The sequence below is a fragment of the Phasianus colchicus genome, chromosome 3, assembly GCF_987193195.1.
Source record: "Phasianus colchicus chromosome 3, bPhaCol1.hap1.1, whole genome shotgun sequence".
Lineage (NCBI taxonomy): Eukaryota > Metazoa > Chordata > Aves > Galliformes > Phasianidae > Phasianus > Phasianus colchicus.
This window is the reverse complement of record NC_143438.1, coordinates 54,225,001-54,249,809: the sequence shown is the minus strand read 5'-3', so window position 1 is coordinate 54,249,809 and position 24,809 is coordinate 54,225,001. Positions and strand designations below refer to the sequence as shown.

Sequence of the window (24,809 nt, the reverse complement as noted above, 5' to 3'; positions counted from 1 at the left end):
AACTTGATGATCTTCAAGGTCTTTTCCAACCTGAGCAATTCCATGATTCTATGACTCTGCAAAAACTAATGCATAGCAATAAATTACTTAGCTGCATCAAGCTGTTTTCATGATCAGACCCAATAATAGCTCATTTCTGGAGTTGATAATATTATACAGCAAATGCAATTAAAAATGAACTTAAAAAAAAGAATAAGCTGAACCTGAGGCAGTGCTTAAATCTGCTGAGACTGCAAAAACAGCAGTTTACTCCATCCACAGAGGAAGAAAGTCAAGGGAAGCAAACCAGGACCAGGCTTTTAGTAAAGTTAATTAGCTCTATTTTTAGCTAAGGAGGGGGGACTGTTTTGTGTGCGTTACAAGAATTTCAGTTTACAGCCAAAAAAAAAAAGAAAAGAAGAAGAAGAAGAAAAGAAAGGGAAAGAAAGGGAAAGAGAAGAGAAGAGAAGAGAAGAGAAGAGAAGAGAAGAGAAGAGAAGAGAAGAGAAGAGAAGAGAAGAGAAGAGAAGAGAAGAGAAGAGAAGAGAAGAGAAGAGAAGAGAAGAGAAGAGAAGAGAAGAGAAGAGAAAAGTTTGGTGTAGGATTGGTGTAGGCTTTAACTTAAAAATAAAAATACTGGATGAAACACTGAGGCAGTCCTAAGGATGTACAGGTATGCTCCTTCCAGTCATCCTTGAAATAATATTTCTCATGAGATTACAAACAAAGAGCTACATTAGTGTATGAGGGATTAATTAGTAAGAGATAATTCTCATGCATTGCACAATGCATTCATCTCCCACAGCTCAGCAAATTTTACTGAATGATAATGTCAATAGCGTGAGTTCTCACTGGTCAAAATTACATATGCATGATGACTCTCCATTTTGAAACTATAATCTTAGGGGTTTAGATCTGTTTAAATGCATAAGAGACATCAGTAATGCAATAAACATTATAACAGGGGATCACTCTTGATTGGAACGCTTTCCAGTTCAAATCATTGATTATGAATATGGTGGGATTTGATTCTGATTTTGTCAGCTCTGGGAACAAGCCCACTGGAAATGTTGCTCATGGAAGCTGCAAGTGCTAATCCATTCTGAAGATGATAACGTAGAAGAAAAGTTAAATCCCTCTGAAGTTAATGCCATGCTAAAACTAAGGCAAGACCTTACTTCTACTAAAGGAGGAATGTTGTAGTACAACCTTTCAAAAGAAAACACAGAAATGTGAACATAACTTTTAGATGGAGTCAAATGGGTTCATGAAGGATGTTCCGTTGTGTGGTTGCTTGTGACAGCAGACAACACACAGGTATCTTTCAATCTTATATTCCTGTATTAATTGCAAAACCTCTATTGACATCAAGGTACTTCACACCTCTCCATGTGTCCTGAGTCTGAATGGAAATCCAGCTGTTCAAAAATAGAGCTCACATTTGAAAACACAGCTTTTCATTTTTCTGCTTCTTTAGTCATAAAATAGGTACACCAATTACATACTAGAGTGGGAGACAGAGTTATATGTACATTCATAAATATATATATGTAAATAATAATTTAGTAATAAATGAGTGACAGAAAGAAATGTCACTTTGCAGTGCCTAGACACATTACATTTGAGGACAGAACAAAATATACAGCAAAGTAGGTCTGGGAAAGAGGTGTCAGTCTACCAGTCCCTGCCTGGGCAGAAATCTCTGGCAATCTTTAGCTGGGATTGTCAGACAGCTCTAAGGAAATCAAGGGTAGCTATCTTTATCATGAAGCAATAAAGCTCAAAGGCAGAAGAATATTCTTTTGAATACCATCTCCTAACCATCCCTAATAAATCAACTGTCTTCCCTTCTCCCACTCTTATTCTCAACCCATCCCTTCTGTTTCCCTTTAAGTGACTACACCCTTTCACCTGCTTCACGCTCGCCCCTTGCCAGCTTCAGTGCTTGGAGCAATTGAGAGAGCCATGCCAGCAAGTCTCCAGCTCCACCTCCTATCTGCTGCTCCATGGCTCTCTGGAGCGAGAGGCATTGGCAACGAGGCAGGTGAAACATGCTGAGAAGGCAGACAGAGGGAAGAAGCAGGTTCCCAGCTGGTAGCAGACAGCAGAGGACTTTTCTCCCACAACACCCATAGCTAGATGGAGTTGCCCTCCAGTCACTATTCATTTTCTGGAGAACATCAAAGGTCCAAACGCTACATTATGCACTGCTTCTTCAGAAAAAGTGAGACACTATTGAATAAACCTGGTAACTGCAGAGCATTTTCATGACAAAAATTCTAATGGCCAATGAAGTAGCATTTAATAAAAAGGAAAAATAAAGCTCTGAGGCATTCTGAGAAAAGAAATGCAGGACTAAGAATCCCTTTGTAATGTAAGGGAAACATCTTACTCAAGAATATGTTAGTAAATGGATTTAATTTATTAATGGTAGTTAATGAACATTTAAAAATATTGTGCCTTTGGCTATCCCACAGAAACATTCTGGTCAATGAATGCAATCAAATTATTTTAGGAACTGCAAAGAATTTCTTTTAAAGCAAGAACGAAAGGTTATCTGTCAAAAAAAATCCTCAAATATGAATAAAAGTACCTTCTATGTGTACTGTTTGTGTCTGAAGTCACTCTCATTTAGAAGCACACTAGCCAATTGCAATTGCAAATGAACAGCTTTTCATTAACACTCACATTTGTGGATATAAATAATTGCAGTGTAATGCCAGAGAAAGCGCTGGCTCCAAATCAAACCAGAGTACAGAGAAGAGGTCCCTGGGATCACAGCAACTAAGCGTGGTACTACACACTATATAATATATATAATGTAACATTTCACAGAAAGTCACTTCTGCCTACATTTGCTAGTGCATTAAAGCACAACAAGAAGTTCCCCCACAATTCTGGAATAGGAATTTATAGACATTTTTCCAAATCTTATTTTTGAACAAAATTATAGCGAAACAAGATGAAAAAGGTACAATATCTGAGGGAAGACACTGTCCATGGCTCTCATAGGAAGTCTACCAATGGCAGCAGTTGCTCTGGTAGAAATTTCAGCTGGGACAAACCTCCTAGCCTTTTGCTTGCAGCAAAGAGTCATCTCAGCCAAAGTCATAAAGCTTTCCGGAATGCCGAGGTAAGTGAAATGAGATATGAATCATTTATTCATTATTTAACTTTTATTTAAAGATAGCAGTAACTCCCTTGCACTCTTTGGGAGCCTACGGCTGCTTACAGGTTACACCTGTAACTTCCATTAGGGTAATAAGGTTATACCTACTCATTACCCTTCAGCATGTTAATGGCTAATTATGTGTCTTATTATTGTAGAAGTGGGTGCCCCCATGTAGATTGTGGGGGGTAAGGGAGGAGAGGAGATGACCCAATTAAAGAGAAAAGTTTTAAGTGTGTGAAATGAAAACGTAATGCTGTATTTGCAAAGTGTTCTTAGAGGTGAAATATTTCAGGTCAGGAGGATATTCATTATAGTATATTTAGATTAAATGAATGTGCAGGTGGAATAAAGACAAAGTGCTGGTATTGTAACTCGGAACATTCATTCACTTCAAAGATGCTCCTGATATCACATTGAATTTTTTCAGTTCCAGTTTAATCTTCTCTCCAGAGCACTCCTATGTGCCCTATAGCATGTAAAAGCACAAAACATACAAGAAATCTATTCCCAACTTGCCCTCCTAGACAGCATTAAATTCAGGTCATTCTAAATGGAGCTAGAAAAAATTTGCAGCTATTGTCATTTTCTCAGAATAGGGTTGCAGAAACACGAGTTGAAATGTGCAGCCATTTTACCCAATTATTTTGTGCACAGAAAAAAAAAAAAAAAAGGGATATCTTAAAGCATTTATAAATATGAATACATATTAACCATTTAAGTGTCTCAACAGTTTTCACAGAAAAGCAATTTGATTCCTGGATTAAAGGAAAGCTCTACTTCGAAATTCACTTCATTTCTTAAATAGGAAAAAAAAATCTTTTTTTTTTTTTTTTTCCTCTGAATCTGCTAGCAGGCCAATAATCTGTTACCCACTAAGTCCTTTCTCTTAAACACACAACTTCTCAGACAGGGCTTAGCCTGCCGAGCCCCACTTAATCACTGCCACCGAAGCTGCTATGGTTCAAGCAAAAGCTAATGTCACTGAATCTCTTGGTATGAGAAAGATTATTTGTTTGAGCTGATTTTTTTCCTCATAGCACTGAGAAATCCCTTTAGGCGAGAACTTTTTTTTTTTTTTTTTTCTTCTTTGTTTTAATTTTTCCTTAAGCAAAAAGGAGTGGGACTCGTTTGTAAGGTGTGTGAGACTTTGCAGGTCTGGTTTTACAATACGCCATTTAGGCTTTGGTGAGGCTTGTTAAACCCTGAAAGGAAAGTCATGCATTGACTGAGTGACGCCACCCTGAGGTTGATTCCCAAGGGAAAATAAAGGCTCAGTCCTGCCTCAATCCTTCAGGTGACCGAGAACACCTTCTAGCAAGTGATAGCATACAGAACCTTGGCAAACTGCATAATAACATTAAACCCAGTGATCTAATTATTCACCTCTAATATAAAGGGCAGGGTTCCATGGGAAATCAGAAGCAGGGCTGAGAAATACACCCAGCAAATACATTTCACAACACAAATGGAGGCAGTGTGTCAAGACTCTAACCTGGGAAAACTGACTTGTGAGACCGTCCTGTTCATCCGTCATGCCCAGTGCAGTGTAATTTTACATAGGTTATGCAGGAGGGAGCTTTAAAGCACCAAATTATCAGCCTTGAATCTCTTGTTTAAAGCATTGTTTTAATTCATCTTTTTTTTTTTTTTTAGTTTTAAGCATGCAGGTACATAATATAAAAATATAGAACAGGTGTTTAAAGTTATGCTTTGGTAACACAAGAGAAAGCCACATGTAGAGAAGTAATACCTTTCACATACACTAATGAGAAAGTCACCAGCATGCAGGATGGCATAATATCCTTCTCCAGTGTCATAGTTTTTTTATGATCACTTCTTCATATTCTGTGTGATGTAGTGTGTTTCCATATACCAAACTTTTGCTTTGGAAAGGTGTGATTTTCCAAATGCATCCCTCAGTACACATGGAAAATATTTGCGTGTTCATTTATTTGTACACCTAAAACCATGGATTTGTTTGCAAAGGAACAACTACACATGCCCCCAAAAAAGTGACTGTTTTATATCCACTGTACACAGGAAAATATCTTTTTCTGCAAGTATATTTCAAACTGTGGAATATTTGAACTACAGCCCAAGTAATTACCTGAGCAGTCTACTGGGAATGTACATATTAGAACAAGTTGTAAAATAATCTCTTCCAAATAGCTATTAAAAACAAAATTACAGATCTTGGGCCAGATCCTCAGCTGTTACAAATTGGTGGCTGTTACAAGCCTCTTTGACTTCATGTGTGCAAAGTATGAGATCCAAGAAAAATTTTACAGTAAAACTATGAATTACTGAAAAATAAGGTTCAAAGTGGAAAGACAGGTGATATTCACACTGTAGCATTCAAGCTCCTTTAGGCATTTAGCTTGGCTTCTCTGAATCGCACGTGCTTCCCCTGTACTGGCAGTGTGAGGAATCTGGGTTCATCCAAATTGCACCTTTAGCAGATGACTAAAAATCCTTACAAAGATGCCCCAAATGCTTTGGATACTACTTAAAAAAAAAAAAAAGGTCATGTCACATCTTCATGTCTTCTATCAGTATAACTGAAGTACCGGAGAGAACTTGCTTTCAAGCCTATATATATATATATATATATATAAAGCAAATTCATTACAGAGTTTGTGGTTGTTTGCAAAAGCATATCAGTTATTGCACCAATTTCAGCATGACTTTCTAATTTCTCTGAGACTCTCTTAATTACAAGGTGTTCTGAATGATGCCTTGCTCTGTATAATAGCAAAGACTTTTATTTTCTTCTAATGATGGTCTAAATCTCGTGTAGTAACCAACTGACTAACACAGGGAAATCCCAATCTTTCAGCTCCATTGTATAATTTATACAATATGTCCAACACTTTCCCACATAATAAACGTGGGAATCCCATACAACCAGTCCAAGGTCTGAGGTTTTTTGTATGAATCATGTTTGCTGCATCCTGGCTTTACCACACCCCCAGCTACTTCTGCTGGGAGCCAAAGAGTTACTGCAATCACCACTGGTAGGAGATACCATGTGCAAAGGTACCATTTACAGCAGGATGCAATGAAGATGAGAGCCAGAGACTGATAATTTTATCTCAGAGGTTACCTGGGAAAGACTTCTCTAGCTCTATTTAAAAGAGCAACTTTAAATAATGAATAAATTTAGAGATATTATCATTCAAATATTACTTCGTGCTATGACAAATCTTTCATGTAACCCTCAGCCAGGTTCTGTTTATTTAAGGTGATGCTCATTTGAATAGTTTGGGAAAGTAGTGCTTTCACTGTACCTGTTATTCACTTTGACAGTTCTTTGCAACACGAGAAAGTCATGTTTGAACTTGCACAGAGAAATGTCATTGTCTTGTATGCAGAAAAGATATTGAAGATACCTCAGATAATGTTCACATGCATTTAGTCTCCCTGACTGGCAAATTTACTGTCAGATTTACTGTCTGACGGCAGGTTTCTTATGGTTGGTGGAGGGGGGGGGGGGGGTGGAGATAACCAGCTGCTCCATTATTAATGCAAAAGTGATTTTTTTAATCAGTCCTCAAAAACAAACATATATTACTGGAATCTTACTGCTTATAGCCCCTACAGACCTACAAGCATATCACAGGCATCATCACCTCTCAGTCTTTTCTGTGTCATACATTTTGTGCTTCTTTTACATGGTACTGAAAGATGAACCCCAGCTCCACCTGCTGCAATCAGGGAGCAAGAGTTTGTCAGGGCTTCAGGAAGACGGCTCAGATCTGAGCACCTGATTTCGACTTCAGCTCTGAATCAGCCTCTGGAAGCACCCAGGCACACACCTGTCTGCTGACAACAGAGGGAAGCAAACCCAAAGACGAGTCAGGTAGCTCAGCCACCTCAGTCAGAAAACACATTCTGGATGACAAATGCAGCCACCCACTGTTGAAAAAGAAAAAATAGAATCATAAAAATACCTGGCTTACATTTACAAAAGTGTTTTTTTTTTTTTTTTTAGCATTTCCCTCTCCTCAAAACTATTTTTAAAGGGGTGGGGGGAATTCAAAGCAATTGATTGTTTACTATTATGCAGCAGCCACAAAACAGCAACTTATTCTATTAAGCACTGGGACTTTGCTTTGTCTGCTTTTGTTATACAGAGCAAGGGGGTCAGAAAAAGGGATCCTGAGTTTGGTTCTTATCTCTGTCACTGATTCAGTTTGTAGCATTAAGCAAGTCAAATGAGTGGTGTCAGCTCAGCATCACAGATTTTCCCACATCACAGAAACACTGTTTGGCTGAATTAATTTATGCTCATGAAGCACTTAAGCCTTTTTTGAGAAGTCAGCATAGCAGTATGAAGAGGAGTTTCTCATGGGTTCCCAGCGAGCTGGGATCCATAATACTGTGGCAATCAATCAGCGTTACTACAGAGTGAGAGCACTGTGCCTCCCTGAGAGACAGGCATACACAAAAGTTAAGAAATTGTTTATTCCAGCCGTAATAGGAAACTTTTGTATATAATTTCCCTGCTTACTCAGAGGCACTGTAACATCTGTCAGGCCAGGACTAGCACTTAGCCACAGATCAGAGGAGAGGAACACATGCCCCATTTCCTGATAGCAGCTCACCCGCCGTCGCTGCCAAACTCAGTGACCATTCATGAGAAACCAAGCTCAGTTCCACTAGAGTATAGTCTGACTTACGGGACCAAATTCAAAATTGCACAGGTGTGAACGAGAGCCATCCAGTCTGTGCGATGCCTTTAACAATATGTCAGCACTCATTGCATAGCACAGTTTTTTAGCAGTTCAAGAAGTGATAAAGATTGAAGCCAAAAGCTGGCCCTTGCTTCTTTGTGCCATGCAGTATTTTGGTCATCCTTCCCCAATGAACATCATTACCACCACCACCACCTACCCATTCCAATACCACCAGTCAGGTCACAGTGTAGTCACTGCAACATCAGAGCTCTTCTGGAAAAAAAAAGATTAAGAGCAGCAATGCTTTTCTTTTAGATTCCTGATTTCAGTCAAAATTTATTCCAGCTACATAACAGAAAAAGTGCAACATTAACCACAATGCCACCAAGATACTCTCTTGTATATATCTTGTGCATATCCTCTTCTTTGAGTAGTCTTCTCCTCCCAGGCTTATACACATGTGCACCTCTCCACTTTCACCCATAGACTTGCAGTCTTCAGACATCTGGTAGTATCCAGTGCTGCCAAGTTTTCCTATGACACCAAGCCAGCTCAGAGAGCAGCAGTGATAGCAGTCATTGTGAGACATAGCTTCAAATCTATTATAGCCCCCTTTTAAGTAACAGGTAATGGAGAAGCCCAGGCTTAGGTAATGGGGAAGCCCAAGCAGGGAAGCTACTCAGGGCTTTTACTTTATACTTTACAGCTACACACACCTACTTGTGTTCACATATCTATACTTCAGACTATTTTATCACCTCTCTCGTGCTGTTTCAGAAGAAGATAGTCACAATTTACGATTTTTAAAAGGCATCCCATGCAAGATATTGCAACTGATTGCAATCTATTCGTATCACCCAAAGACTCTGAAAGCACAATCAGTGTTGCATTCCTTATCTGCTGTATTTCCTCCTCTTTCTGTATTACAATACATTTTGCACCCTGACAGAGGATTAATCACCTGATGGGAATACCGCAGACTTCAGAGATCTGCTGGGAAATATATTTCTGAATGACTTCACACCAGTCAGAAGTTCATGATGTCTATGATTTATTGTCTCTGGTGAATTTCTCATTGCTGTTGAGAATTTAAACTAGTTCAGCTGCTCCTAGTGATGAGGCACAGAAGGCAAATACAAGGCCACAATAATGTCTGTGAAGCTCCAATTTGGAAAGCAGCTTTTCCAAAGTACACTAAGAAATGATGAATTTAGTCCTTAGGAGGAGAAGAGCAGCTTACTTTTCAGCTGTTTCCACATTCCTTCCTGGCTGTGCCATAAAGCCTTCTATGTAGCAAAAAGATAGACGAACTGTGGCCAAAACCTGAAGTCCTCCTTCAGTTTTCATCACATTTTTACACAGTAAACTACCTCTCAGCATTCTTCCATGTAAACAGATACACACACTGAAGAACAGGGAAAAAATAAAAATAAAAAAAACACGTCCAAGATGTTAGGACTTCTTTTTGGCACACTTATGAGGAACTAAGTGGAAGCAGAAAAAGAGAGAGGCTCAGGTAACGAACTCTATTAGACAGATGGGGTTTGTATGCCCAGGAGGGTAGAAGACTCAGGTGGGGCAGTCAGAAGCAAAGGCAGATGGCCACATGATTCAGGTTCTCGCTTGAAAAGGGATTTCAGGTGCAGAGCCATGATCATAAAGACTGAAAATTGCTTGGCCAATGTCACTCAATATTTCAACTCATTTTTAAGGCAATTTGTATTTTTTCATATCTTCCTCTTTGTTCAATTTTGGTATTCAGCGCTGTAGCACCTTTTCAACCTTACACAAGGTTAGTAATTTCTTTGTGATTATGGATCAATAAAAGCAGTTCTTACTCATAAAAAATAAGTACTTAACATTTTGCAATCTCTAAATATACTTGAATGAAATATACAACAAGTTTTTTTGCCCCCAAAAACTATAAGAACATCTTCACTCACAGATATTTAAAAGAAGGACTAAAAATATTCAAGAAAATTACAGTGCTTTAAGTGTTAAAAAGTAAAATACATTTCAGCATGCAAATGAACAAGAGTTTCACTCCCAGACGCTTTGCTCCTGTGTCAAGGCGCATAAACGCATGGTGTGAACAAGTGGCAATGTTTAGGGAAATACTGCAAAACTAAATCTTTTCCATGTATGCCATAATGACTTAGCAGCCAAGCTAGTGGGTCAGGCAACTATTTTTCTATATCATATTTTTAGGAATGTGAGGAACTTATAAATTATAAAGGGCAGAACAAAAGCACTAGCACTTAACCTAGGCAAACAGAAACACGGAAGGGAGGTGAATAGGTTAGGCTTTCTTTCTTCTGTCATCCCCTTACCATTTGGATGTTCCCATCCTCCATTTTGAGAAATTATGAGTTCCCTTGCAATGAAGAGAGGTTTCGTCTCCTTTCAGCTATCACATTCACCTCTTTCAGAAGGTTTGCTTTGCCCAGATCCTTTGACAAGGAGTAAGTGAAATCTCAGCCCCATTGAAGTCAGTGGGAAATTTGCCATTCACTGTAAGGGAGCCAGGATTTTGCACAACGTTTATATCAGTAGAAGACCAGACTGAATCTAGTCCAGTGTTTGTGAAGTCCTTTGAAGTAGAGAGTGTTACAGCACTGAAATTATTGCTATTATTATTATTATTGCTGCTTAGAGCACAACAGAAGAAAGGAAGAAAACCTCTGAATGAACTAGAAGGAAATTCTGATTCTGCAGATCGTAGAGGACAGTACATGACATTTTTTCTGAACGGTTTCCTTTAAACGTGTCTAGTAAAATTCTCTTTCAACCTAAGTACTTTCTTGGCATGTTAATCAGAAGCAGATCTTCCTACCAAGTGCAGCTATCCTGACTGAAAAACTCCTATCTTTTCCTTGAGTTTTTTTTTTATTGCTCTCTAGGGATTTACTGAAATACTCTACAGAGAGCTTAAAATGTTTTCAGAAAACTGCAAAGCCCAAGTGGGAAGAGAGAAACAATGGTTTCCTTTCAGCTTGCCTATTATTTCACTGAACTGCAGTACGGCCTTTGCACTTCGTTGGCCCATGGAAGAGCCTGGGATTCAGTGAATGCTGGTGATGATAAGCTGTTTCACTACTTGTGGCTGTCGTGTATATATTACCACCAGACAAGACAACAGTTGATCATCAAGGAAAAAAAATCCTCTCCCATGATCTCACTAACTAGCTTATTCCGCCACAGGCTCATTCAAAATTCTTTTCAAGTTACATCCACAGTGCTGCAATCAGGAAATGTGCTTGCTGCTACCAAAGGAACCAATGTTTGGGCCTTGGCTCTTCCCGCCTGCCGGGCTGCAGCAAGGTCTCAGCCCGGTATCCTCAGATCACAGCCTTCACTGCTCCCCCAAATGGCTTGCTCATTAGAAAGGAACGCAATCTGTAGGACTCAGGCACCCAGGGACAGCTCGTCAACTGGTGCAAACTGTCAGTGCTCCGCTAACCTCAGGCAACCCAAGGTTTCAGGCTGCAGAGGATTTATCTACAACTCAGCAGCTGTGAGAAGAGAGCAGCATTAGGTCACGGAGGGAACGGGCCAGCAACCGTGATTCAGCCGTTGGCACACTCAGCTCAGCTGAGAATTCCCAACCACAATCTACAAAAGGGACTTGTTACATCTTGATTAATTTCAAATTATTCTGTCTTCTTTCAGTCTCTACCTTTTTTGGTTATCTTAGTGCACAGCAGTGGTCCCAGTGGTTGAGATCTGTACAGCCGAGTTCTTGACTCTGATCTTAATCATGTGGCCAGTGATGGAAACAGTGACAAATTACTGCCATCAGTCAACTACAAAGACAGGATAAACTTGTGTAGTCTCTTGAATTTACTCCTTGGCACTACAGTCCAAATAAAGGCAGTGACATAAAATATGCTGTTGAATACTTTGCTATTTAGTAGGTATAACTGCAGCTAGAAAAAAAAATATAAAATGTCATAAGCTAAGAATTGGCAGAAAACAGTTTATATGTCTTCTGTTTTGATCCAAGTATCAATCTAATAAGCTATTGCTGCTGAACAACAGCAATTAGGTTTTAGTGATGCTTGGATTTTACTTCTCAGGATACCACAGTTAATTCAGGACTGAGATTTATGTTTTTAAATGTGTGAAACAAAGCTGGATTCTCCAGTGCAGATGCCTGCCTCAGTGTAGACAGGTCTCAATGTCACGTTAGGACACCTCTCTAAAGACATGTAGTTAAAACATCTTCATCACTTAAGCTCAGCACTGCTTCAGTGCACCTATGCAGTTTCTGGAATAGAGTCTGGAGCAACCTGGCCTCTCTATGGACAATTCCTTTTGCAGTAGAAGAGATCACATCTATTGGCATGCAATCATGTCAACACAACAAACACTTGATCCTTGAACAGCTGTTTGTCAGCAGGTCTCTCAGTGCTTCAGAAAATGAGATCTTTTCTTTGTAAATTGGAATATGAATTGAAATGCCCAGCATGAAAAGACTCAAAAGCACTGGCATCAGTGACTAAGAACTCAAATGAGAGCAAAGGCAAAGCTTAAATTATATGCCATAAAGCAAACATATTCCATACTTAAGTTTACCAGTATAAAATGCCAGGTTTAAATACAGTGCCAGTAAATGCATTCTTAAGATAAGATGAGATATAACATTCTTTTCTACCACTCATCACACTCAAATACAATGGCTTCATATGTTTTGGGCAGTCAGTTATCACACTTTGCTCTTAACACTACTTCTTATGGCCTGGAACATAACAAAAGAAGATACTGGGACCTCTGGAAGAGACATCACTGCACAAATCAGTACTTGTTCACATAGCAGAGCTCTGAAGAATTTGTGTGACTCCAAGAACAAAAACAGTGTTTTGACTCCAGCAGATCAGACAAGGGGAGAATCTAGAAGAGGAGAGTGAGAGGTGTCCCCCTCTGTGTCCCCAAATGCCACACAAACAGCACTGCCTAGAAAGGCCTAGCCGAAAGTACAGACTGTTCACAGTCAATAATCTAATATTTTAGCTTTCATTAAATCAGCCACAACACTTTTTTAGTAGGCTCAGGATTCTATTTGCTCTTTTTTTTGCCTAACAGACAAAGCCTAATCTTTTGCTAAATTAGCTTCTTAATGGAGCTGCTTCCCACTTTTCTGGCATTTGGGACAGTGAAGGCCCTGGCGCCGCTAACAGCCCTTTGATGTGCCAACCCTCACAGCTCCTGGGCCTTTGGGGTCACACCTGCTCACAGCCCTGTGACTGAACATCACCCCTCAAGGTGTGCCCCATCCTCCCTACTGCTGGGAACACACCGGCATCCCCTAGAAATGCATCTCTCTTTCTCAGCAGCTCTGCAGGCATGTGGTGGGTCGGCTCCACTGATCAGCTGGAGATTTTGTTTAGAAGGCTTCTTTAAGCTGTTTATGTTGCTGTCAAGTTTAGCTCACCACAGACCTAACACTGCCACCTCTCTGTTTACATACCTCCACTTCAGGACATTATAACCCTCCTCTACCAGCACTGCCCAGTGTGTGAGGGAGCAACTTCTCCTTTTTATTTTTATAAGCTTTTTTAACTACATAACTATAAGATATTCCTTCAGATTCCACCCAAAGACACCTCTTGCTGTCAGCATTTAATTATGCTTGCATTCCTATGTAAATAGAATGTTAGCCAAAATAGAGCCAATTACAGAAGATATGGTCAGGCAAATCTTCCTTTAAAAAAAGGAAGTTTTGGAAGCTTTTGTACTTTTGATGAAAATAACTTTCTGGAAGCAAAAAAAAATAATGTAAAGTGCTGAGCATGTTCTGCTGGGGATAAATCATACCACTGAAACTTGTACTCAGTCTGTCATCATGCATCTTTCTTAGGAGGGTTAAGAGAACATATTTAATATGTATATATAATGCATGTCCTCATAGGTCTACAAGGTCTTTTCAGACTTTCCTTGAAAAATAATGACTTTAGATCACTTGACTTAAAGGATTCACAGCTCACAAAATATTTCAACCAAGGTTTTCTCCCACGCCGGGTATCAAGTTATTTGACAGTCTTCTCTGTTTGGGTCATGTATGAAAAACATCTGGAGAAACATTATATTTTAAGTTTACATCACAGGATAAGCATACATTTTAAGTTCTCATTTAAATTTTAAAATACTGAAATCTCATAAATTTGAACGGGTCCCTGCTCTTCAAAGTTTAAATGCCCATTTCCCTTTCTAGTAGATTAAGAAAAATAACATAATCCTTCAATCTAGACTATGTGACCTCACTGTGTTTAGATTGATAGGAGCTGTGGCAAGCCTCATACAATTTCTCTTCATCAATGTAAGTCTCAACTCAATTTATCTATCACCTCCAACCTAGATAACAGTGAAAGCTGGTACAAATCTGATACAGTGACTAAATTTATAGTGTACTGGAACATTGTAGTTAACATCGGATTCCCAGGTAGCTTTCTCAATAACACTGAAAGGTAAAACTGAAATAATACTGAACAGTTCCAGAGCTATTTCACTGCTAGCAGCTTTGAAAGTTAAACTTGTGCAAGTTTCTGGATGATGAGAAAGTGTATCAGGTATTTCAGCACCTGGTTTGCTCAATTTCCATCTAGCTGAATAGGAATTAAATATCAGTGAACCTGCTGCTGCTTCAGAAATCTATATTAAACATGATGCGGTGAACTCAAAATGAGACTTGACCCTAAGGCTCAGCTTACATATTATTTTCTTGTGGCACATTTGCCTTTGACAATCCAATTTCAATTTATCCACAGATTCTTAAGTTTCTAGTTTTGTCAGAGGTGAGTATCAGAATAAATTTTGCTAGAACAGTTTATATGGATCACCCAAGTTCATTTTTCTGAGAAACCAGTAGCAAATCAAAGCAGAATCTGCACCACTGTATTTTTAATTGTAGACTTTTGGATACTCTAAAAATGCTTCCTGATGAACGCAGTAATTAAACATTTGCAATTAACTTACTCTTTTGCTGAGTACCATCCCAGTACTGTGATGTAATTCATTTGTGCTTTTTGACCTTAAGGAAACTTTGGCAGATGAAGCCATGAGATGTATTCTTACAGATCTGCCCTGTTTCCTAATGTTGCCTAATGCTACGTTAGAGAAGAGTGAAAATGATTTAGATATAAATATAAAATCAATTTTATACAAAACACTCTGAATGTGTTCTACTGTATGCTCTAATAAAAAAGCAAAAACTAAACAACATTTTGTTTGGCTGGAAATGCTTTGATAAACAGCAGGTCTCATTGAGTGCAATACTGAAATGCTCTAATGAATTTTTAATGTCTTAAGTTGTCTAACTGGATCTTATTACAAAGAAGCTGAAGACAGAGAAGCATGATGTTTCCTCCACCGGCACATTTAAGAAATCAGCAGAGACATGCCAAAAAATGTTCTGCTTTCAAAACAAGGCTCAAAGACTGAACTTGGGGTGAAAAAAAAAAAAAGTGGTTTGTCGGGGTTTCTAGAATTAAACTATTGCTGTTGATATGAAACCCATATTAGCATTTCCTCAAGCTGACTTCACTTTGTTCTGCATTCTACCTCCCTGTTGGTATGATATTGCATCTCTGACTGGCTGGCAGATGGCAGAAACTGATCACTTTTGACAACAAGCCAAAGGTCAGAGAACTGTAATTGCACAAACAGTAGAAGAAAAATTCACCTATTAAATTAAAGGTGCAATTTCCCTGTGAAGCTACAACACAGTTTTCAATACAAGGGTCTGCTTCATTGATATCTGTTGTTGCACAAGTCTATAGAGTGCACAAGTTTTTCTACTCTGTCCAATAACATGTACTGATTAATGAGATTAAAGAGGAAGTTCACCTTAATTTTTTTTTCTCCAATACAATATGATTGCATTATCAATACAATCTGTCTGTCACAGGCTATAACACTGCATGAAATTCTTTGCAACATGAGCACAGGAATAAATGCTAAGCGCTCCTCAAGCTTTCTGCTCTTTGCCTGGCAACCCATCTGTTGGGCTTACAGAAGCCTCTCAGCTTGCCTGGAGGCTTCTATTGCTGGAACAACCGATGTGTTATCATCATCACCAAAACAATGGGGTTGGCTGCAGGCAGAGTGGTAGCACAGTGCCCAAGCAGAGAAAAGAGCCCCATAGAAAGCATGCAGAGAAGTGGCTGTGAATAGCGTAACTCACAGAGCCCCACAGAGCATTAATGCATGCTGGGGTTGCTGTGCTAGGGCTCCACTCAGTGAGCTGCATCTTCTGGCAAAGTGACAGGGAAGTGTCAGGGCTGGCCAGAAAGCCAAGCTGCTCACTCATTTTCCTCATGTGAAGGAGAGGAGGAGCTTCAAGCACACACTGACATAAGAACTGCCTCCACCAAAAAAAGAAAAAGAAAAAAAAAAAAGAAAAAAACCTGGTGCTTCTTCACATAATGCTTTTTCTGAGTACAGTGAAGAAGGTCCCAAAGTTCATCTGCCCATAGATTTCCTTGAATGGGAAGGAACACGTGGAAAATGGATGCCTTCTTCCCAGAATACACTCTGGAGTGTTTGAGTATGTACCTCATCCTCCTCCACATTTGTTTGTTTTATCCATCTGCTATTGCCCCATATTTAATTATGAATTGAAAGCATTCTCCTGGAGTTGCACTCTGAGCTTTTTAAACTGAAGTGTTTGAATAAGGCCTGTCACTACAGGAAGGATGTAGAGGGCATCACATTCCCCAGCTGCCTCACATCACCCTTTCCCCCTCCCTGCACCTCAGACCCTGATGCAAACTGAGAGAGCTCTCAGCAGCTGCTGCCTCTTCCCTCTTCCCTGCCGAGCAGCTTCCAGGTGGGAGATGAAGCAAGGAGTGACTTTAGTGTATGCTTTCCAGTGCTTTCCAGTGACACACTACTAGAGGATGGATTCCTCCATCCTACAAAGCCAGGAAGGAAAGAGAGACAAAAATTTGGAAAAGGGTTTATGTTTTTCCCTGATTCTCCCTGCCCCAATCACAATGCCTGGTTAAAGAAATGACTTTAATTTTTAACAGACAAGTAACCCAAGTAACCATGCACAGTCCCACGATATATTTCTTCTGGCAGGACATGCAGAAGTTGGATGTCTTGGCAGTACTCTGAAGTTGGGAAGTCCCTCATTTTGGAGAACTTTCCAGGAAGGGGTGTCTGGGGGTGATTTCCACTCCCTTTGCACTGGTTGAACTGCCATATGAAATAACCTGTTAGATTTTTGGGCTCAGAAGGAGCTTCTCCTGTGAAGTGCCTGCAAGAGCAAGCTGAAGCCCTCCTGCTCAGCCTAGAGTGTGTCACTGCCACTGCCAGGGTGATAAAAGTTTCATGGCTGCATGACAACCCACTGAGCAGGGGACGTCTATATTTTTTCTGTACTGTTCTTTGGGGAGCAAAATATAAATCTTTTAAATGCGTAACCTGCTTCTGAAGCATTTATTTTTCTCTGAATAACTCCAACAAACCATTTGCATTTGATAATTTCACTGATAGGAGGCAGTTTCAGGCAGCAAATTTGCTGCTTTGTTCTTCACAATATGAGGAAATTTCACTTTAAAAACAGGTTTTCAACTTCAAAGCTTTATAATCTGACACTTGAAACACAGCACTCACAAACCACCCATGCTCCTCCACATTTTGGCCATTTGTGGAGCCCAAAAGTGGTGTGGAGCCGACTGGCAGCAAGAAGGACTGAAAAAGCTTCTGTGTGGGCTTCTGGTGCATCCAGATGAGACAAAGGAATTAGAGCCAGGGCGTGGTTCCCACCTAGAATGCCTCTCCTGCAGTTCACAGACCTTCACACTGTCTCATCAACACATGCTTCCCGCTCTCCTTCCAAATATGCAAACTGCACCCTCTCCCAGGGCCCTCCTTAGCTTAAGGGTGCTGGCATGCTCTCTGCTGACTTTCTGGAACCCAGAGATTTCCAATTATTTCCACATCCTCCTCCCGTTTCTCTTCTGGCTGCGGTGCCTCTAGGCTGCCTGCTGTACTTCCCACTCTGCAGGTCTGCAAGGCAAAGGCAGGAAGGCCAATAATTAAGAGAGCTGAGTGAAATACACACAGGGCAGAAGGGAACAAATAGAAATTGCCTGAGGTCAGTGCCCTTCTCTCTGAGAAGGCCTTCATGTCTCCTCAGTTCTTGCTATAAGCTTCCCAGCTGCTTTTAATTCAGCACCAAGCTCTGTCTCTGTCAGGTTTTAGGAAGAGAGAAGTGCCTTCTTTGCCTCCAGGTACGTAAGGCTGCATCGAGGTGAGGTATGGACAACATGTGACAATAACATACTGCAGCACGATTGAGAAGTCTTGAACATACTGTTCCCATGTGTGAACTTACTGCATTAGGTGACACCTTCCAGATCAAAAGTTGATTCCCATTTATTCAGGACCTCACATTTCATGCTGACCCTCTTATCTAGGGTAATTACTGTACATTCTCCACAGCGAGTCTGCAGCTCACACCCATCCATCACTCAGCCCAGCAATTCCCTCAGTTCCCAGTTATCAGCACGACCCAGCTGTACAGCCATAGGTCCATCCCTTAGCTCTCCAAAGCTTGTATAACCCCTCTCCATCTTGCAGTCTGACTCCACACCTGCTATGCTGGAGATGTGGTGGCTTTCAGCAGTCTCCTCCAAGGCTTGCCTTGGCCCAGGCCACAAAGGATTCCACCTACATGCCTGCAGCAGGTACTACTGCAAACAGCTCCTTCACCCTGTTCCCAGGCCAAGTATGGCAGGGAAGGAAAGGGAAGGAAGAAACAGGAGATAGCAAATGGACCTTTTGTTCACAAGAAGGGCGGGGGAATCATAGAAAAAGCTGACTTGAGCTGCAATGATCTCTTGGTTTCCCATTTCTCCTGTAAGGATGATTTCTGCTGTTCTCATCCTACTCTAATCCAACTCTTTCCCCTGCAGGAAAGGGAAGAACTGTGCCTGCCTTTTGCAGAAGTCCTGGTTTGATGCTTCACTCCCCGAGAACAGCACTTTCCACTGGCAAAGCTGTGAACCTTCTGAAGGTTTCTGGTCAAGATATTGACAACACTGTGACTCTTACATGACTATCTATTAGATTGCCAGCATAAAACAAAAGCCAAGCATTTATCTGGTTAATTACTCCTTTCATTTTATACATTATTCCCATTTCAAAATCTGTGTATACATTTGCAGGTCCTAACAATAGCGTGTTTGTGTGAGTCCAGCTGACCAAACAACAGAGCTATTTATAACTACAGATGACCGGACTTTGCTATATTTTCATTTATGTAATTTTCCTTAGATCATTCATTGGAAAGTGGTCGTACTTTCATGTTTCTCACACGCAGAGGCCCTGTAGGTTAGCACACAGGAGATTAACCTTGGCAAGCTGCACCACTGGGCTGACTGAGGAGGAATTCTCATTGCAGCTGTCTGAACCAACAACACATAAGGTCTGGGGCTGAGGAAGTTCTCATCAGGCAGCAGGTAACAGCAACTCTAGTGTAAATAACTTTCAAATACAAACCTTTGTAAAACTAGAAGTATTTTTCTTTCTTTTTTTTCTTTTGCCAAGGCTCACTAGCATTGCAGTAAAATGGTAGGTGTCTGAGAAATTCCAAAATAACTGACTAGGATATTGAGAATTGACATTAATTAAACAGGACAAAATCTTACCATGTGAAACATCTTCTTAGACAGTAAACAACACTAGAGCATGCCCATCCATGCTAATGGAGCATCACTTTCCATCCATACATACCTGCAATAGATTAAAAAATATTTTGAATATTTTCAGATTCTTCTCTCTGTAGCTGCTTAAGTGGGGACAGGCAATGACAGATGGAACATCAAATGCTGCATCTTTGAAGTTATTTTATCTACAATCTTTTCCCAGTACCTAGAAGACTTGGAGTAAGGTACAGTGTTGTCACCAACTGATAGTGCTAGTCAAGGTGAATTAATTCAAACAGGCATACTATTGCCAAAGAAAGACAATTTGCAAGAACCCTTATTTCTGCCTAGTAGGGCAGTTCTTTGCAAGCATTCTACAAGAGGACTGAATTTCAGAAGAGACAAGAAACACAAGGGGAGTCACAATATCCAAGGTCCTCATAGAACTGTATTTCAAAATATGGAGCAGTCAGACAGAGAGAGTAGAATATTTTATAGTATACACTGTACAAAATATGCCTCACAACTAATCCAACCAGACACATAGCCAGCCAGGGCAGATCTACTAAATAAAGCCATGAGATCTTTTCCCTAAAATAGAGCATATTAAGGAATTTGGTGGTTCATAATACACAATAAAACTCATAGCTGGCAGTAAATAGGATAGAAACAAAGTCATGGAGGTTGCATTCCTTTATTTGATATCAGCATAGTCCTTCTTATCTGGTCCCGCCAAATAACTGAGAAAACTTTACTCAAACATGCAAAGAAATAGCAGGGATTTGTTTTGTGACTTACAATATTAAACTCTGCTTACTGGGCTGTGTCCATGCAACTAAATGGTGGTGATGCTCACTAGTACAAAATTTCTTCCTAGTTCCCAAACCCTTATCATTTCCTACTGATTTTCTTTCTTTTTAATTATAGGGGATTTAGACTTTCTGACGAGTTCAGAAAAGAAAAGAAAAGCTTGCTGGTATTGTGAATTCTGATATCACAGCAGAGGAATGCCACACACTTATTAGCCAAGTGTTTCCATTCCTCTGTATATGTGACTCTTCCCTCAAGCTAATCATTTTCATAACCTTTTGCCCTTTCCGTGGCATCATAGCTATTTAGTAATATTTTTTTCTCATCTTGTAAAATGTGTGACCCCATTACCTTCCTAGTTCATAGCTGATTTACACAAAGATCAACTCAAATGCAAAGAGTAGTTCACAGAGTCTTTGTTCCATACTTTTTGTCTGAATGTTAGTCAGTACCCACTAATGCTCCCTGAGGAAAAAGACATCCAGATGATTAGGAAGGAAGAGGAGGTACTGCAGCTTTTTAAAGTTGTTTCTGGTGCCTTTCTTCTCAGTCACCAGCCTCACAACTGTATTTTCTGGAAGAGCGTTTTTCCTTTGAAAACTGCCTTCTGGGCTAACACTTAGAACATGTACTTGGAACCATATCCAACATAGGGTTGTAATTAGCAGCCAGTATAGCACTTCTGTTGACCAAATAACCAGCTGAGTTTATTGCTGAGGGTGTATTCACAATATCACCATCTACTGAAACTAGAAGTTACTGTAACTGCTATGTTGTCTAAGCCAGATAAAATTCTATTCTCTTTCTCATGTCCACTCACAATACCCATGAACACTAGCAAAAGAGCCAGTATTTGAAAAAGTGAAAACTTTAATAGAGAAGAGCAGAAAAGATTCAACTAGAATATTTTACATGAGAAAGAAGACTCACGATAAAATAATAAATAAATAAATAAACCAATACTGAAAGTACTTTTATCCTAATCTCAAGTGTTGAACAGCATTAGAATAATTTCTTTCAACGTATGTATTAAAATGGATGAGTGTTCAGAAGAGTTGAATCAGTTCACCAGATGACGTGGCTACACTTCTAATATGAGAAATCTGTGTTGCCTACTGACTGTTGAGAACTCACCACTTGGAGAAGAGTAGTGAGAATATAGTTTCTATTTCTTCACTTCTTGGAAAGTCCATAATGAGACTTGGAATACAGAAGCACAGCATATGAATAAAGTAAATCAGACAGGAAAACTCCCACTTACCTCTCCTGTACACTGGATCATCAACAGAGTGTGAAAACTTTCTTAGAAAACTTCCAGATTAAAATAATTTATAGAATGGAGTGCAATACTGAACCATAGTCCTGCTTTTAACCTTGAACAGAAAGTAAAGAAACAGTCAGCTTGGGGAGACTTATAGAAAAAAATGTTTCTTCTAAAATATTTCTAAACAGTCTGGGTTTAGTAACCTAGTCTTGATGATGAGAGTCTGTTCTTCCTCTAACAGAGATCAGTTTTATCAGGGCAAAGTAGTCCCTGGATACTCCCTGATCATTAGTAGTAGTAAAATCTATGCAAATGGATATTCTTCAGGTGAATGAAAGAATAAGAAAATAATAAATTTTTAATGCTATGTCTGAATGTTATGAGTACATGTAGAAACAGTATCAACAGGAGAATGTCAGCAGTGGACACATGCTAGGAAGAGCATAGACTGATTATAAAGAATTCAACGCACATGCCTACCAGTCTGTATGGGTTCTCAGATGTTAAAAACTTAATTTTCATTCAAGGTGGTTGTGCTGCTGTTGGGATTTGAGTTTAGTGATTCAGCTTTTTAAAGCACAGCCCATCCTTCACGTATTTCTTTCCTAGGAAGCTGCAAAAGGGAAACAGAGCAGTGGGGAGGAAGCTGTAAGAAACAGAACCTGTGTTCTTCACACTCTATGATGCATTGCTCTCAACACTGTTGCTAAAAAGTTCCTGAGAAGCTTGAAGGAATGCAGCAAATGTCTGGCAAAATATGCAGGGATATCTGCAAGATTCAGGCCAAGCACTGAATATTTCCTTCTTGCAGCATTGCTGCTCTTTCTGTTAGTTTACTTGATATAGCCATTATTCTCTGGAGGGTTAAAGCAATGTAAAGGCCATTTAGTCTGTCTATAATGTATGGGAAGCCCTGGATAGGAAATCTGCCACACAGGTTTGTACAGCACCTCTCCCTCAGTTCCAGAAACTGGAGGGGAAACTGTACAGCACAGTGTTACAGACCTGTGAAGTATGCTTGATCCTGTCTATCCCTCATCCGCCACCAATACAAGTGCTGCAGACCCATCCAATTTGGAAACATGAGTTCAAAAGCCTTTCCACTCTTTGTATGCTGACTTCTATGCAGCTGCTAAGCTTGTGCTTGATATGTTTATGTTAAGGGTTTGGTGCAAGCAGGGCTTATTTTGTATAGCTGTCTGAAAATGTCCCCCCCACCCCTTTTTAAAAATGGGCAAAAGACCAAATATTTCTGTAAAGCTTTTAAAATCCTATAGTCTACAGAAGACGTTTAGTGTTCTAAACTAAAAATGAACATTTTCAGGGAAAGCAGACATTTTCCTGGCAGAAAAAAATGTTATATTGTTAAAAAATGATGAGTTTAAAAGCATTCAGATGATCCTTATCACTAAAATATACTGAAAACTGAAGAGGGCAATTCTGTGTGAATTTTGCAGCTTCCAAACAAGTATAGGTTCCTTTAAAGACCTGCCTAAAACAGGCAGCATAGTGCCTTGATGGAAAGATATTTCACATGTTGATAATTTTGTAATGTTCCACATATTTATTTTGGTCTCAAACCCACCATGAGAAAAGAAAGCTTGCAATTCTTTGATGAAGTGATTTAATGAATGAGAGCAAAGAAAGTAATTTAATGAGTGGCTTAAAGAATGTATGTGTTTACCATGCAGTTCTTTTATCCTTTGTTACATGATGTGTTCCTTTTTTGTATCTAATCAATCATAGAATGGTTTAGGTTGGAAGGACCTTTAAGATCATCTAGTTCCAACCCCCTGCTATAAGCAGGGACACCTCTCTCTAGACCAGGTTGCTCAAAGCTCCATCCAGACTGGCCTTGAATGCTTCCATGGAGGCAGCGTCCACAGCCTCTCTGGGCAACCTGTTACAATGTCTCACCAACCTTACAGTAAAGAATTTCTTCCTCATACCTAGTCTAAATCTACTCTCATCTAGTCTAAATCTACCCTAATGGCTTAACAGGATACATCACATTGCTGAACCCATGATGCACTAAGGACCCTGGATCTCTGTGACAGAGAATCAGGCTGCAAACAAATGAGTTCCTCCTTTCCTGTTGGGTACTGGAACTGGTAGCCTCATTTTTTTCCAAGTTTTTCTTCATACCAAACTGAATGGTTGTCTGTAGGCATTGTGTTGGACAATACAGTGTGGCAGCAGCACTTTCCCTGGACAGCACTGAAGGATCTCAGAGACAAGTGAGAAAGGGTTTGAGCAAAGTCTCAGCAGAACACCTTTTGTAGGCAATCCAACGGCCTAGTGGATAAAGACTACATGCAGAGCACCATCAGAGTGCCTAAAGTAATGATAGATCACCTCAAGAAAATGGCCCAGGACAATCTAAGGTCACAAACAGCCAGAATTTTAGTGTGAATCTCTCCACTGACACCACTGGGAGGATTCTTCTGCAGCATTGGTGAGTCTGGCTTTCTTTAGCTCCAGGACCTGCAGAACCCTCTGCAGAAAAGTTAGATAGCATTTCTGACATTTCTGGCCCATAGTTACAGCATTTATTCTGAAAGAAAGCTGACTTTTTCTTCAGAAAGATTGCATTCAGAAGCTCTTGTATTTCAGGTGTTGAAAATTGCAGTCTGCAAGGACAAGAAGTAATCCAGTGCTATTATCTCTCCTCAAACACTGTATTTATCTTTTAAGCAGAAAAAAAATGAAGCATGAGACATCAGTGAACCAAGCTCCTGTACCTCTCAGAGAAGATTACATGAGAATTCAGATGTCCTAGAATAATTCACAGATCCCTGAGTTCACATGAGCAGCAGCAAAAGAGGAAAATTGCTCCATATCCTGTAGAGAGGAAATGAAAGGTATCAGGAAGAGAAGAATGTGCTGTGTGGTGCGAAAATTCTGTTTTGATTCCTGATGCTAAACATCTGCCTTTTTGTGTGTGTGCGTGTGCGTGTGTGGAGTCACTTGACTTAGTGAGAGAAAAGCATCTTCAAAATTGTGCAAAGCCTATTACAGACCCAAGCTGTCTGAATTGGCAGCTGTGGGAACACCCACAGGAAGCATGGGACCCTGGAAGAAAAAGTGTAGGAGTACATCCTGTGGGGATAGATAAAAGTCAGAGCCGGGCTATGGGAACCTCTTCAGAACAAACATGCAAATACAGTTTCGCAAGTCAAAGTCTCAACTGTTTGTTTAGGGATTTTTTTGTTATTTGTTGCTTTTATTTGGCTTTCACAGAACAGAAAAAGGATCTC

General features: G+C 39.9%; 1 long non-coding RNA gene across 3 annotated transcripts in view; it reads right to left on the bottom strand.

Annotated features, from left to right (window-relative positions):
- The window catches only part of LOC149918584 (uncharacterized), a 62,818-nt gene that overhangs the window by 15,264 nt on the left and 22,745 nt on the right, over positions 1-24,809 (bottom strand). For 2 of the 3 annotated variants that reach the window (XR_016465168.1, XR_016465167.1), the window contains exons 3-4: positions 19,482-19,566; positions 16,256-17,838 (exon numbers count right to left, since the gene is read on the bottom strand). This is a non-coding gene — a long non-coding RNA (uncharacterized LOC149918584). Of the gene's footprint in view, positions 1-16,255; positions 17,839-19,481; positions 19,567-24,809 lie in introns of those variants that run through there. The other variant, XR_016465169.1, reaches the window with a different exon arrangement.